Consider the following 17,011-nt stretch of genomic DNA (forward strand, 5'->3'; position numbering starts at 1 on the left):
TGAAATCTGACCAGTGTGAAATAGGATGGAGCTATTAGTGGTTGTGTTCTGGGCATTATGTGCCTCTGTAAATGCATCCTAAGTCTGTATTAGCTTTTTTTGGGGAGCTGGATCACACAGCTGTCTCACATTCAGCATGTGACCAACTAAGATACCTTGATACTTCAAGGGGCCATGAATTTTTATCTCTACATTTTAAAAGCGCATGTCATGAATGAAAGATATATTTACGAGCTGATTGTAGAGAAATACCTATTTCAGAAGCCTCTGCCTCCCCACAGCTGCCACGATCGATCAGGTAAATTGAAATGTGTCGTTTACATCACCTCCAATCAATAGAGGATTAGACCTCTCTCTAGTTCAGGGCTGAGAACAAAGAGAGCATAGAAGGAAAACCAGAAGTTCTAGCTCATTAATACTCCCTTAGATCAGCATAAGCTTCAGTAAAACAAGGAGGAACTTGTGATGAACATTGATCATGCACACCCTGTAAGATGGTGGGTATGCTCAAAGGACTAGTAGGTCACAGCAGATATATTTGCCAGAATGCTGAGTCTTAGAAACAATTCAGTCCAGGCTCCTTAAACAAGACTAGTCCCAAATATTTTGATGGATCACACAAATTAAAATATCTTTTCTGCCTTGCCGTTTCATCATTTACAGCAGCGCATAAAATAATCAAGAGCTGACTTGGAGATTCTTCCGTTTTTCTTTTTAATGATCATTGCTTCTTTACTTTCTCCCATTTGCAACTGTCTCCAATTGAGATTAAAAAAAACTCAGCTGCCACTATCCCTTGCAGTTAGGGATGGAGGAGGGATTTGATTCTGTTCACATTTAAAGGTGAACCACATAATTTATATTTTCCAGTATGATACCCAAAATGAAAAAATTCTTCAAAATGTGCACTTTTCCGAATTTTGCAATGCAAGTTCTCTGGCCCAGTAATGCATACAAAATATATTTGCTAGGCTAAAGTGTGCCTAAAAATGCAAATATTAGCAAAAATAACACAGAAATGTATTATATGGGAGGAAAATGCTTCGCAAAAAATGGCATCTTAATAAAAACTCACATTAAAATGCTGTTGAATTTTCATGAGGCCTTTTTCTTTTCTTTTAAGAAAACTGATGTGGAACTGTGGAGAACTGAACTTGAGATGGGAAAAAATGGAAACTGAGAGAAACCAAAATAGAAAGATTTGCCCAACCTTCTCTGCGGTATGAGGGAAATAATACTACTATGGGTATTGTAAGGCTTACTGCGCAAAAGCAAATGATTTGTGCACACTGAACGATTTTGAGTAAATACGGTCAAAGTTCGCTGCCTCCAGAAACCCCCAACCTTCACTAATGATACTAAAATTTGTGCAGATTCCCTCCCCCTGTTCTGCTCTTTTGTTGCTTCATGGGTTGGCACTCCCTTCCGCTCCAGCAGCTCATTTGTATCTCCGCTTCCCTCTCTGCGTCAGTGATCCACCGGAGCAAAATAAGATGCTGTGGAATACTTCGTGCCACAGAGACTCACTGCAATTTCCCCCCTTTCAAATTAACAGATGTGGGAAATGTGCAAAACAGCACAGCCCTTACTACTATGGGTAAAGTTGCACCAATGGTATGGCGGGTTCGTGCCCCAAAGAGCTTACAATCTAAAGGGTGTTGGTGGGCAGATCAGAGAAGGGTGGGAGAAGGTCAGTGTCACAGCACTGCCAGGCAAGGAATGTCCAGTGGGAGGAATTAACTGTTGTCAAAAGTAGGCTTTCAAGTTAGGAAAAGGCAGTGTCAGGGACTGGGTAGAGGAGGAATGGCAGAAACCGCCTCCCCATCCTGACCCTTCCAGGGAGGAGGAAGAGGAAGACAGTATAGATTTACAACAGGGGTTTGAGGGAGGTAGCAACTCAGAGGCAGATGAGGGGGAAAGTTGGGAAATAATGGGAGAGCCAGAGCAAGAGCTGGCTGACACATTGTCATTAGAAAGCATTCCAGACCCTCCATCTCCCAGAACCTGGTGAGCCTTAGAAGTAGGAGAGCAAAGAGCTCAAAGACAGAGGGCACATAGCAGCACCCATAGAAGAGACGAGAATGACAAAGGAGGAAGTGGGAGAGACAGGGGTGGGGAGAGAGATTCATTCAGGACAACGCTATTATCCAAGAGGCTGATTTCTATAGCCTCTCTCTGTGAAATTGAAATAAAAAAGGACTGCAGAAAACTTTTCCTTGTCTTTATACTTTCCTGGGCAACCAGCCGGGAGCCACTGACAGCATCCTGACAGGCAGGTCCATCAGTCCCATGTCTCAGCTACTCCTAGGTGTGCACCCGATGAGGCAGTTGCAGCAACAGAAACGTCCTGTCCCCAAACTCGGCTTGGTGTGCAGCTGGACTATGATTTCCCACCCAGAGAGATAGAGTACAAACGATTTACCTTCAAAAGGGAAAAAACCCTAGGGTGCCTTTAAGAAGCATCTCTGGACCAGGGCCTATAAATATATACGTTTCAAGGGAAAGCAACACGCTTCTTATGAAAGTGGATGCACAGCTTGATGGTTCATGACAGCCAAAAGCAGGTGGGTTGGCAGGAAATCACATGCAATGCTTCCTTCCTCCTTATCAACTTCATTGGACTGGTCTTGTTGTGCGGATGCCTGGTTATTGTCTTCCAAAGCAACTACTCTATTCCAACTTAAAAATGGAAAGCATAATCTGGTGGTCAACAAAAGAGGTTTAAAGACTCTCTCAAGGCAAATCTTTAAAAAATGTAGTATAAACACCAACAACTGGGAAAACACTGGCCTGCGAGTGCTCCAGTTGGAGAGCAGAAGAAGAAGAAGAGTTTGGATTTGATATCCCGCCTTTCACTCCCCTTCAGGAGTCTCAAAGCGGCTAACCATCTCCTTCCCCTTCCTCCCCCACAACAAACACTCTGTGAGGTGAGTGGGGCTGAGAGACTTCACAGAAGTGTGACTAGCCCAAGGTCACCCAGCAGCTGCCTTTGGAGGAGCAGGGAAGCGAACCCGGTTCATCAGATTACGAGTCTACCACTCTTAACCACTATACCACACTGGCTCTACATGCTTGACACTATGGCAGGGGGTGGAAAACATAGCCATCAGGGTTCATGGCCGCTGATAGCCCTATCGTCCATGAATTTGTCCAGTCCCCTTTTAAAGCAGTCCAAGTTGGTGGCCATTGCTGCATCCATTCCATAGTTTGACTATGTGCTGTGCATAAACACAGCTTAGCACATGGAAACTAAGGCTACCGGTGAGGCAATGATGTCAAAATAAGTGTTAACGTTTGCCTGGTTTGGATGTTAAAATTTCACCTGGATGTCCAGTGAAAGTAGCTTCAAACTATGAGAGCATATACCACAAGGTTTTGGTATTCAAAGCACGGGGGATCTCTCTCTAAAATCATTGACTGTGCATTTACTCTTGAGTTTCCCTCCCATCTTTTTATTTTAAAAAAAGAAAAAAACAGGTGTAACAAAATCTACTTCCTTCAAAGGGGAGATGTGGGGCTTAAATCAATAAAAGCTAATGAAATCCTTTGATGTCCACAGATGAAAAATATCCTATTCATCAAACTTATGAAAAGATTGACTTTTCAGAGCAGAGGATCAAAGTCGGGGGGGGAGGAGAAGAGGGGGGCAGATGTTATCAGCACTCATCTTAAATTGTAGGAGACGGTATTGTGGCTTAGGAGGGAAAAGCTGATGGAAAAATACACGTGGATTTAAATGATGTGTATGAAAGAAAGATTTGCTATATATATAAGGCATGTTAGCTAGAATAGAAGGAACACAAGATTTTGTCTGCTCTGGAAAGACACCCTCACACCAGAAATGTAAGCTTGCTGGAAAGGAGATTGCTGCAGCTTTGAGCTGTAGTAGCCCCAATATTCTCTACTTGCTTACATGTAGAATGAAGTGAACATTCAAAATGAGAGTACAGTGTTATCTGCCCCTTGCTGTTTTCCCCACAATTACACTTCAGCATGTCACAGACAGAAAAGGCTCTCTGTCAGACAAGATAGCCACTGCCTCTCCCACCCTTTAAACCCCCCCCCCAAAAAAATGAGAGGCACAAATACAAGATGGATGACACCTGGCTTGAGAGCAGTACATGTGAAAAGGATCTAGGAGTCTTGGTTGACCACAAACTTGACATGAGCCAACAGTGGGACGCGGCAGCTAAAAAAGCCAATGCAATTCTGGGCTGCATCAATAGGAGTATAGCATCTAGATCAAGGGAAGTAATAGTGCCACTGTATTCTGCTCTGGTCAGACCTCACCTGGAGTACTGTGTCCAGTTCTGGGCACCACAGTTCAAGAAGGACACTGACAAACTGGAACGTGTCCAGAGGAGGGCAACCAAAATGGTCAAAGGCCTGGAAACGATGCCTTATGAGGAACGGCTAAGGGAGCTGGGCATGTTTAGCCTGGAGAAGAGGAGGTTAAGGGGTGATATGATAGCCATGTTCAAATATATAAAAGGATGTCACATAGAGGAGGGAGAAAGGTTGTTTTCTGCTGCTCCAGAGAAGCGGACACGGAGCAATGGCTCCAAACTACAAGAAAGAAGATTCCACCTAAACATTAGGAAGAACTTCCTGACAGTAAGAGCTGTTCGACAGTGGAATTTGCTGCCAAGGAGTGTGGTGGAGTCTCCTTCTTTGGAGGTCTTTAAGCAGAGGCTTGACAACCATATGTCAGGAGTGCTCTGATGGTGTTTCCTGCTTGGCAGGGGGTTGGACTCGATGGCCCTTGTGGTCTCTTCCAACTCTATGATTCTCTGATTCTATGAACTCCCCAGTCCTGACATTCATTCTCCTCTTACACTGGCTTTAGCAAGCAAGCACGACTCCCAAAAGGTGAGGGGGTGGATGACAGAAGCAGGGAAAGAACAGGAGCATTGACTGGTGTGCATTGGGACTGGCAGGGCAGAGCACAGGGAGGCCAAGTGGAGGTTGAGTCCAAGCCAGCGCATGATGGGCCTCTTAGCCTAACCTACCTCGCAGGTTTGTTGTGGGCAGGGGCAGACTTTGGTCTTTCACATGTCAGAGGCGCCCTGTGCAAGGCCAAAATTCTGCACCCTCACCTCTCGTCTTCTGTTCTGCATGTGCACTATGTCACAGTTGCGGCACCCTCTCAGCTCGGTGCCCAGTGTGTCGCCACTAGCCTCTCTGCCATAAATCCAGCTCTGAGGAAGAAGGGAGGAACCATGTGTGCCACCTTGGAGGAAAAGGTGGAGTATAAATGCAAGAAACAAATAACCCCTGTCAGTGGCGTAACGTGGGTTGCCAGTGCCTGGGGCTGCGGGGAGGGAAATGGAAGGAGTCTGCATGAACATTCAACGGCCTAATGGCATCTGTGTCACCCAGGAGATTGCAGCCGAATAGATAAGGAAAAAAAAGTCGTTCCATTGTCTGAGAGATCACTTCCTGGTTTGCATGGTGAGCCCAGTGACAGAAGCACACAAGTGTACTGAGGCAGCACCGGGTTTTGAAATTTTGCGGCCCTAACAATTTTGCACCCAGGGCAACCGCCCCTGTGGCCCTCCCATGCTACACCAGTGAGCCTTTCATTGCCCAGTTGATTTACCCGCATATACCCTTGCATTAAGTGCTTAAGAGGAACCTGACGGCCAACCTGATGCCTATGAGAAGCCCCCAAGCAGGACAAGAGTGCAACAGTGCACTTCCCACATGTGATTCCCAGCAACTGACAGAACATAGCCATTGTGGCAAGTTGCCAGTGTGGTGTAGTGGTTAAGAGCGGTGGACAGCACATAGTCAAACTATGTAATGGATGCAGCAATGGCCGCCAATTTGGATTGCTTTAAAAGGGGACTGGACAAATTCATGGACGATAGGGCTATCAGCAGCCATGAACCCTGATGGCTATGTTCTCCGCCCCCTGCCATAGTGTCAAGCATGTAGAGCCAGTGTGGTGTAGTGGTTAAGAGCGGTAGACTCGTAATCTGGTGAACCGGGTTCACTTCCCTGCTCCTCCACATGCAGCTGCTGGGTGTCCTTGGGCTAGTCACACTTCTCTGAAGTCTCTCAGCCCCACTCACCTCACAGAGTGTTTGTTGTGGGGGAGGAAGGGAAAGGAGAATGTTAGCCGCTTTGAGACTCCCTAGGGTAGTGATAAAGTGGGATATCAAACACAAACTACTCCTCCTCCTCCTCCTCCTCTTCTTCCTCTTCCTCTTCTCCTTCTCTGAGTTTGCCTAAAGCCATCCATGTTGGTGCCCCCTCTACTTTGTGGGATCAAATCCCATCATTTAACCTTCACCCTCCCTCCACCTTCTTCATTTCCTTCCTTGCATCAGTGCCTGTTCAAAATACTCTCTCTCTCTCCTTCTGGGAACTCAGTAGATTTCTTTCACACTTGAAAATAAATAAATAAATCGCTGGACTGTAATAGCAATCCTGCACCCAGCCACAGTGTTCCAGGGGCTCTTCACTGTTTAAAACGATTTTCTGCTAGAACAGCTGCATAAATTTCAAAATCAATGCTGTCCCATTTGCTGCCCACGGTATGTCAGCTGCCCACCTGGGGCTTTCCCATAGGCTAAGGCTTTGGGACATGCTTTGGAAGTCCCAAAAAATGGTGTGATTTAAAGAACCCAGGAGAACATCTACCTGCTTTGGAAGCAAAAGACCAAGAATGTTCAAAGCCTTTAATGCCGACTCTGGCCCGGCAACTGCACCTGACTCCAAACCTCCTTCTGCCCCCTGCCCACTCCACATCCCTGTGACATTTTCATGCTTCTCTTAGCTATAGAGTGACCCTTCCATTTCAGTGTAGAAAGCTCTCTCGTGCATCTATTTTTAAAAAATGGATTTTGCTGCTACGGATTTTGCAAATTCGCCATGGCCACGAATTTGACTGCAGCTGCTTAACAGGAGACACAATCTTATGGGGATTGTTCCCAGACACTGTCATAGAGCTGTTGCAGAGCCTGATGCAGCTTACAGGTGTAACATTGCATTAATGGTGGTCCTTGCTGCAGTGGTATAGCAACCCCCGCTGGTGCCCGGGGCAAACCAAAGTTGTTGAGTAAATCAAAGCTGCTGAGCTTTCTTTTGGGGCAGTCGGCTGCCGATTTCAGGGGTAGGAAGTGGCTCCACCCCCCTGCAGCACCTGAAACACCTGGCAGCCACCAGGCCACAGTACAAATCCCCGTGCCTCCCTATAGAACCCCATTGCGCACCCCCTGGCTTGCTACGCTACTGCCTTGCAGATGGCCTTTAAGAGGGACAGGGCAAATTCATGGTTGGATAGATCAATCTACAGCAATCAGTCATGAAAGTGCGATAAACCTTCTATGTTCAGAGGCAGCTTCTTTCCTCTTATTTCCATTGTTTGGGAAGTGAGGGCTGTTTCTTGTGTCGCTCATACGGTACCACCCATGCACAAGAAAGGAATCGTTAGGCTTGGGGTTGTCGGAGCTCAGCCTACACTCAAGTAGGACCTGGCAGAGACACATGCCCTACTGGCATGTTCTCTCCCTCCTGGTCGTTCGTTCGGGAGCTTCAAAAGCTTTCTTCTGCCCGAACATCACAGTGACTGATGCCAACAGACATTGGCACACTTAGGGATCAGCAGAGTTGGTGCAACTTGCGTGATAGACCTCAGCAACTCAGCATTTTGGCTAATCTACTTTATTTACATATAAACACACATGGAGCACTGCAACATGGCTCCCTCTCTCTCAACAGACAGCAAAGAGAAAATGAACAAAGGGCAATAGTCCCACTTCACGGAACACAGTAACACAAACATCCTGTCTCCGTCACTTCCCACTCAGTGGAGTCAAAACATACACCGTCATGTGATAGACAAAAATCCCATGACTGCAATCACAGAGCAGGAATTCTAACAGGGGTAACCCTGAGGTTTTCATTGGGAAGGAGGGAGGGAGACCCTAAAAATAGGCCAGTGAAGCCTGGGCATGCTCAGTTGGCATGGAATGCTGACTGAAATTTTGGGGGAACGGAATGCAAGCCTGAACAGGAAGCAGTCTGCGCTGGAACATTTTGTTGCAGATTGCACTTGTAGTTCTGAATATCAGTTGCTGGAGACAAGCAAGGATCCTGTCATTGAAAAGACAGATACATTTCATACTCCTTGATTTCTCCCTATTGTCCTCCTCAATCAGTCCTCCTGCTCAGCCAGCCACCATGCCACCTGAGAAAAACCCATCTTGTTATTCACGTCGCTCCAAATTGTAAAACCCTAAAAGGCTTTCCCCTATCAGATTGCGTTTCTCTTTAGTGCCACTTCTCCTAAACATCACTCAGCTGTACGAAGCTGTTGCCGCTACTCTGGACTCCCACTGTTCAAACCGAGGCGTGCTTGCGCCCTTCCAAGCCATTAGCGCCAATCTCTGTGTTATGCTATGCCAGCTAATAAACTGAGCGTTGCCTCGCACGGCTGCCATAACCGGGCAAGGCTGTTTTACTTAATTAAAGCCGCAATGATGATAATGGCAAACGAAGGGGCTGCAATGCATTATTCATGCACCAAGACAATGTGCTGGATGGACGCAAGCTCTGCAGAATTGAATGTGAAGGACTTGAGCGCAGCCCAATTCATGTCAAAACATGGGAATGCAATTGCACTGGAGCTGCTCTTTTATCCGGACGAGTCCAGGTGACAAACTGCCAAACCATTTCCAGACTGGGCTGCACTCAGATCTTGCAGAAAGTGCTGCATTTTTAATATCTCTCAAGCCACATTTTCGGTTTAATCCATCTATTTATGTGCTCCAAATGTTCTCGAAAGAGGGAAACGGGCATTCCTGTGGAGACGTAAAGGGTAGTCAGGGAAGCCCAAAGAGCACAAATCGAAACACTTTAATAGTAACCAGCCCCATCCTACACGTGCCTACTCAGAAGCAATATCCACTGAATTCAATGGGACTTCTTTCCAAGTAAGTGGGTATATGGTTGTAGTTCACAGATTTCATGGGAGTGATCTGAGCGTGTGTTAAGAAATAAATGACTTTTGTTACACATGCAATTTATTTCAGGGATGGGGGGCAAATGTGGACGGGGGAACTCACCACAGCTAGAGCTCCTTTCAGAGGTTCCTAGTGGTCCTCAGCTTTCCCAACAAAAACCATCTCAAGAGATGCTGCATGGTGATATATTGCCACAAAATTTTCTCCAGGTGGGGGTAATAGTGACCACCAGTGTAATTCCCTTCCTCACCTGCAGTCTGAAATGGCGCAATCCATTCTGCAACTCCCATTCTGCGGTATGCCTACACCAGGCCTGATTAATCAAGCACCGAGTGATGGATAAAGCAACATTAGATCCACAATCCATCCATGCATGTTCACCAGCCCTGACTCCCCTCACCTGCAAACAAGGGCAGTGTGTCATGTTTTGTTGCTTGAGGCAAAATGGAAGTCACCTTTGTCCTGCTGCTGCTGCCATTCCTGCTGCTGCCAGCACCACTTTACCCACACTGCCAACTCTGCCACCAGCATTGGCACCAATTTGGGGTGAGATTTTGCCCGACTTGGGCGCGATGTCAGAGAAATCATGCAAGATCTTGCACACTCTGCAAGATCTTGCAGTTTCTCAGCTGATACTGGCATGGTTCTGCAGATGTGACAGGGCAGCTGGGGCACCCATAGGGCTGCGGCTTGGGGCTTCTGCCGCCTGAGGCAGCCTCCTCAGTCTGCCCAAACTCTGCTGAGTTTGTAACGTCGGTCATCAGTTTGGCATTGCAACGAGAGTGCAATTTCAACACAAGATAAATTTCAGGGCTGGATTTAGGGCTGTGCAAGTTGTGCACACACACTAGGCACTGAGCTGAGGAGGCGCCATCTTAAAGCCTGGCAAATGAGGCGTTGGGCTTTGGGATAGAGGACGGAGGCTTTGACAGGGTCCTAGAGTCCTCCCGACTCCTTCTCAAAGCTTAGTTAGTGCTTTCCCAACTTTGGGAAGAAGGTGGGAGGGCTCTAGAACCCTGCCAGAATCTCATGCCTCCTTCCCAAAGCCCAGCACCTCACTGGGGGAAGGGGGCACCAAATTTTGGGCTCCCACAGGGCACCATACTACGCAGACCCACCCCTGGATGCAAGGCAGGCATAGGCAAACTCGGCCCTCCAGATGTTTGAGGACTACAATTCCCATCATCCCTGATCACTGGTCCTGTTAGCTAGGGATGATGGGAGTTGTAGTCCCAAAATATCTGGAGGGCCGAGTTTGCCTATGCCTGATGCAGGGCCTCTACCATTCCTGCTCCCACAAGCCTTTTGCTCATGTGGCAAGAAGGACCCACTAATAAAAATCTGTTTCCCTGTGTGGCTCCTCCTGTCTGAATCCTACTTTACCCTGAGAAAACTAAAAACTGCCAGAAACTGTTTTGTTTCCTTCAGATCCCCTGATTGCTCATGGAGATTCTCGAGTCCTAATTAAATCACAATCAGCTCATTTTTGCATCTCCCTTCGGAGAGCGTATTTCGCATCATAATCATCAGCAAATGAGTGCAACTGTTTAGCCCCATGGCTGAACATGGAACGCTAATCAAAAAGGCCACTTGAAACAATAAGGAGCAATCACTTGTGGAGAGGATGGAGTCAACCAACCCTCCTCAGATGAATATTCAGGTCCCTGAATTCCTAAAAAACAACAACCTAAAAAACTTTTGGGCTTGATTGTGCTGCAATTTTCTCAACTGAGCCTAATTAGCCAAGGATTTAATTGATGATATTTGAAACTGCAACACACCATTTCATGACACTGATACTATACAGACGATCTAAGTGTGTAAAGAAGAAGCTTTTAAGGGGAGTATATCATGGCAGTAAGCTCCACAACATATACAACTTGAGGAGAAAGAAACAAGATAGGTTTTGTATTCTACGGTCAGGCCTTGTTGAGAAAACAGTGGCATACAACTACACAGGGAGGGGACTCCTTCGGAATGACACAGCCAGTCAGAACTTGAGTTACCTCAGCAAGGATCTTGCCAATCTGAGGAGTGCGATGGCGTGACTGCACTTTTCCCTCTGGCATCGTCGGGCCTGCCCTCACTTAAATATAGTGCACCCACCTCACAGAACACCAGTTCCACGAATTCCTACAAACCACCCCAGATTAACTTGTGTGAGAAAAAACTAAATAATTTGGAGTCTCAGGCAGGATTTGATCAAATAAACAACAAAGATTTTATTAAACAAAGGAATTTTATGACACAAGTTGTAGCACCCTGCTTGTGGTTAACGCTTAGCTGGAATGAAATATTCAACGCGGCAATAGAGAAATTAAAATAATAATTTATTTGTCAGACAAATAAATGATAGGCACAGTGGTATATGGTTACCAAAGCTCTGCCCCTTCCAGCCCTGATGGCCAGCACTTATATTTCCTCAGCCCAGCCCCCTTGCTCCTCCTTTGGCTGCCTCTGTCCAATCAGCCTGGTTGAAATTCCTATTGGCTGTTTGCTAGAACCAATCATAAAAGATACACCCATTTCCTATTACCTTTTATGGGAGACAAAGAGCTATATTTCCTTCTATCCATAAATGGCAGACAAGTAGCCATATATCTTACATTTGCCTCGACAAGGCACCTTAATTACCAGATCACCTTTTGCCCCTGTTGCCCCTGCATTCCAAAACAAATGGCTAAAACAAATGGCTCATGGTATTAAATTCTATCTAAACAGAGATCTTGGGTTCACATTCTCACACACCATCAATGAAACAAGAATCTAACATTTCTTACTTTCTAAATCCTTTGCCTAATTACATTAAGCCAACAAATCTCATACATAACATAGATAGCTTTTTAGAAGAAAAGGCCTTTGCAAAGTAAAAAAGGAACTCAGTAAAAAACAGCTTCAAAAGAAGCCTCTTCAGTTTACACCCCCCTTTTCCCAGCCAGCTGCTTTTCCCATTAGCTCTTCCCAAAATTTATTGCCCTTTAATTCTCTCAGTATACCTTAAACCTTAGGAAAATATGGCTAGGGTCTGATGGGAGGCACATGGTATTATTTTCTGTTAAACAATAAATCTTACTATTTACCAACTCTTAATTAGTGTTTTTGCAGCTTGATTGTGAATATGTAGGGTCAGTGTAACCTTTGCTCCCAGCCTGTAATTCCCTTTTACAACTTTGAGAAACTTGTCTCCTGCTACTGCTATAAATCAGGGGGGGCCCTTGTTCAGGAGAGCAGGAAGATAAACAACTGCCAAAGTACTTAGCCAGCGGGTTTCTGCCTGGCATGAAACATACCAACATTTGCAAATATATCTTTAAGCTCATTTTAAAATACAGGCCTTGATCAGATGCCTCAAAGTCGGTAAAACATAGGATGCTTCAGATCAGAATGCTATTTCACTTCAGTTCCTTCTCAGTTGTTGCACAGCTGTTGCCGCTTAATACTTTGGTTCTTCCACAAGGTGGTATTTCCTCTCAGTTGCACACCCCTTAGACAACCCTACTCCTGAGGTACTCCAAATAACAGATCCAAGGGGTCTCCACACCCCTCTTAACTGGTTTGGGAGTCTTCTCTTTTTGTAGAAGAATCTCTCCCCTCCTGACTGGAATGAAACCTAAGTAGACTGTCTCCTCACAGCTTCTACTTCTCCTGGCTCAGCCTCCCAGTTAATTCTTGGCCTAATTACTCTTACAGGACACCACACGCTGTCCTTCACACCAAGCTCAGAGACTCTTTTCTGTAGCTTTTGATATATTCCTCAGAGTGGATGTCTCTACCCAGAACCAACTCTCTCTCTTCTCACTCTGTATCTCCCAACCTACCAACTGTCTCTCAAAATCCTCTCCTTTTCAACTCCCCCTCCTGGAACCCTGGCCAATCATAAGTTGCCATCGGCTGGGTGAGAACTGCAGGGCCTGCTCCCTTCCAGGGCCTTTTCCAACTGGCCCAGGAACAAACTTTTGGAACAAACTCTTGGGAAGGGTGGGAAGTGTTCTGCCATTGCTTCCCTGTTCCAGGGGGTTAATGTGCTTTAAAATGTCCTCAAGCAGTCTGTGGCAATTTAAATTTTTATTTCTTTTTTTCCATTGCTGGGGGTGGGTGGGATGGATATTTGGTTGGGGATTAATTTTAGTATAATTGTTCTGTTCCTTTTTGTTGTTGTTGTTGTTTTATTGGTTCTGTATAGTTTGTGTTTTGTTTTGAAGGGGCTAGATCAGGGCTGCTTGGGAGTGGGGCCCCAGCCATCACAATGGCTGGGACAAGTTCCACAGGGGGGGAAGCACTGGGACATCCAATCTTGGTGATCATGGGCAGGAGGCGGAGTTACGCTAAGACCAGACCATGTCATTACCGAGGAGGCAGGTTTAGTCGTTGTTTGAAGACTATCCCTGCCTCCGGGTCTGGCCTTGACCGGATGGATACTGGAATCAACAGGGGAAACCTACATGACCTGAAGGTGTTGCTGTGTAATGCCAGGTCAATGATGAATAAAACCACTGCCATCCACGACCTGATTGTGGATGGAGGACTTGACCTGGCATGTGTGACAGAGACCTGGTTGGAGGAAGCAGATGGGCCTGTCCTTGCCGCTGCTTGCCCACCAGGTTTCTCTTACGCACAGCAACCCAGGTCATGTGGGCGGGGAGGGGGGGTTGCAGTGATTTTTAGGAAGTCACTAGCTTGCACCAGGCATCCTACTGGGAAGATCCAGTTTTCTGAGTGCATGTTCTGGAAGTTGGGCAATAGGGGCAGTACAGGATTCCTTTTGGTGTACCGACCTCCCCGCTGCACCAAGGATTCCCTGTCTGAGCTGCTTCAGGTCGTGGCGGATTTTCTCCTGGAGACACCTAGTTTGGTTGTCCTAGGGGATTTTAACATCCATGCCGACACGACCTTACAAGGGGCTGCTCGGGACTTCGTGGAAAGCATGGCCTCCATGGGGCTGTCCCTGAATAAGTTTGGCCCAACTCATAGTCATGGACATGCCTTAGACCTGGTGTTCACCTCTAGTGACGTGGGTGATCTGACACTAAGTAAAAGTGAAACAAAAGAAGTGCCATGGTCAGATCACTTCCTGGTGCAACTGGAGTTCTCCGCGACCCTTCCCCTCTGCAGGGAGGTGGGACCAATTCGGATGGTCCGCCCCCGCCACTTAATGGATTCAAATGGTTTCCAGAGAGTGGTAGGGGATGCCTTATCCCATGTTGATGGCCTTTCAGCTGATTCCCTGGTGGCCCGCTGGAATGCGGAGTTAACCAGGGCTACCGACTGTCTGGCTCCGAAGCGCCCTCTCCGATTGCATGGAGCCCGGACAGCTCCGTGGTTTTCTTCGGAGCTGAGGGCGATGAAACAATCGCTGAGACGGCTAGAGCGTCGGTGGCAAAAAACTCACTCCGAATCTGACCGGACACAGGTTAGAGCTCAACGTCGAGCCTACCAAGTGGCGATAGCGACGGCGAAGAAGACTTTCTTCACCGCCTCTATTGCATCTGCAGAAAATAGTAGCAGGAGACTTTTTCAGGTGGTTCGTAATTTAATGGAACCACCTTTACCACCGGGGCTTTGTAAAGACCCCAAGATCTCCTGCAACGATTTTGCAAAGTTTTTTGCAGATAAAATCACTCATATTCGGAAGGAGCTAGACACCACTGTGGGAGCAGGGCTGGGGCGGGAGAGTGCTAGAGCTCTGTCTGGTCAAGTTGCATGGAATCGATTTCAATCCATTACCCCCGAGGATGTGGACAGGCTGCTTGGACACGTGAAACCAACCACCTGTCTCCTGGATCCTTGCCCATCCTGGCTAATAAAAGCAAGCCAGGAAGGGCTGAGCGATGGGCTCTGCGGGGTGGTGAATGCTTCCCTCTGTGAGGGAGCATTCCCAGATCCGCTGAAAGAGGCGGTCATTAAACCGCTTCTTAAAAAACCATCTTTAGACCCGGCCAGTATGGCCAACTATCGCCCAGTCTCAAATCTTCCATTCTTGGGCAAGGTGATTGAGCGCGTGGTTGCTGAACAACTCCAGGCACGCCTGGAGGATGCGGACCATTTGGATCCCTTCCAATCGGGATTCAGGCCTCATCATGGGACTGAAACTGCCTTGGTCGCGCTGGTTGATGATCTCTGGCGAGCTAGGGACAAAGGTGAGAGCTGTTTCCTAGTTCTGCTGGATCTCTCAGCGGCCTTTGATACAATCGACCATAACATCCTTCTGGACCGTCTAGAGGGGCTGGGAGCTGGGGGCACTGTTATACAGTGGTTTCGCTCCTTCCTCCTGGGCCGTGTTCAGAAAGTGGTGGTGGGGAATGAGTGTTCAGACCCCTGGGCCCTCACTTGTGGGGTGCCTCAGGGTTCCGTCCTCTCCCCCATGCTTTTTAACATCTATATGAAGCCGCTGGGAGAGATCATCAGGGGGTTTGGACTGGGTGTCCATCAATATGCAGATGATACCCAGCTCTACCTCTCTTTCAAATCAGAACCAGTGAAGGCGGTGAAGGTCCTGTGTGAGTGCCTGGAGGCGGTTGGAGGATGGATGGCGGCTAATGGATTGAGGTTGAATCCTGACAAGACAGAAGTACTGTTTTTGGGGGACAGGGGGCGGGCTGGTGTGGAGGACTCCCTGGTCCTGAATGGGGTAACTGTGCCCCTGAAGGACCAGGTGCGCAGCCTGGGAGTCATTTTGGACTCACAGCTGTCCATGGAGGCGCAGGTCAATTCTGTATCCAGGGCGGCTGTCTACCAACTCCACCTGGTACGCAGGCTGAGACCCTACCTGCCCGCGGACTGTCTCGCCAGAGTGGTGCATGCTCTAGTTATCTCCCGCTTGGACTACTGCAATGCGCTGTACGTGGGGCTACCTTTGAAGGTGACTCGGAAACTACAACTAATCCAGAATGCGGCAGCTAGACTGGTGACTGGGGGCAGCCGCCGAGACCACATAACACCGGTCTTGAAAGACCTACATTGGCTCCCAGTACGTTTCCGAGCACAATTCAAAGTGCTGGTGTTGACCTTTAAAGCCCTAAACGGCCTCGGCCCAGTATACCTGAAGGAGCGTCTCCACCCCCATCGTTCTGCCCGGACGCTGAGGTCCAGCGCCGAGGGCCTTCTGGCGGTTCCCTCATTACGAGAAGCAAAGCTACAGGGAACCAGGCAGAGGGCCTTCTCGGTAGTGGCACCCGCCTTGTGGAACGCCCTCCCATCAGATGTCAAAGCGATAAATAACTACCTGACATTCAGAAGACATCTTAAGGCAGCCCTGTTCAGGGAAGTTTTTAATCTGTGATATTTTAGTGTATTTCTGGTTTTTATGGAAGCCGCCCAGAGTGGCTGGGGAAACCCAGCCAGATGGGCGGGGTACAAATAATAAATTATTATTATTATTATTATTGCCGTTCGTTAACCATTTGCTGGCAGGGGAAAAGAAAAAGAAAGCATTCATTGACCTAACCTGCCCAGCAAAAACAAACTTTTCCATCACAAGGGGTTGCTCAGCAATGCCTCCCCTCCCTCCGCCCGGTTGTCTAATTGTAAACAGAATTGACCCTTACGTTACTAACTGAATGATCCCTGCTGCTATGCTCACAACAGGGATGAGGTTTGGGTGACATTAATATCATTTTGGCATCTGGTGATGATGCAACTCTTTGCCCGGGCTTTGGGGGAGGAGTGAAGCTTATCTTAGGGCTTATCTGCACTTACGTTTTGCCTTCCACTTTCTTTAAAGCTCTGTGTTTGAGAGCTCTGTTTTTTGCCCTGGTGCTTTCCCCACGGAAACCCGCCCTTTAACACTGACATTCAAGAAGCAGAAATTCGGGTTCTCTGTGGATTGCTGTTTGCTCCAATTCAGCTTTGATGGGGAAAGTTCCAGAGTGGAAAAAACCCCAAAACCTGAGTGCTCAGACATGGTGCATTAAAGCGCACTCTGTGCCTGGAAAGTGAAGAAGTGTGGACAAGTCCTTTGTCGAGATGCTTCTTTTTTCAAAGGGCATTTGGAGGAGGCGAGATCTAATTGCTGGCACTGCCCCTCATGTGGAGTTTAATGGAGT

General features: G+C 47.4%; 1 long non-coding RNA gene across 1 annotated transcript in view; it reads right to left on the reverse strand.

Moving 5' to 3' along the window:
* LOC309349173 overlaps positions 1–17,011 on the reverse strand; it is a 688,744-nt gene that overhangs the window by 107,088 nt on the left and 564,645 nt on the right. The window lies entirely within an intron of this gene.

Source organism: Podarcis erhardii, assembly GCF_964252035.2.
Source record: "Podarcis erhardii genome assembly, chromosome: 8".
Taxonomy (NCBI): Eukaryota; Metazoa; Chordata; class Lepidosauria; order Squamata; family Lacertidae; genus Podarcis; species Podarcis erhardii.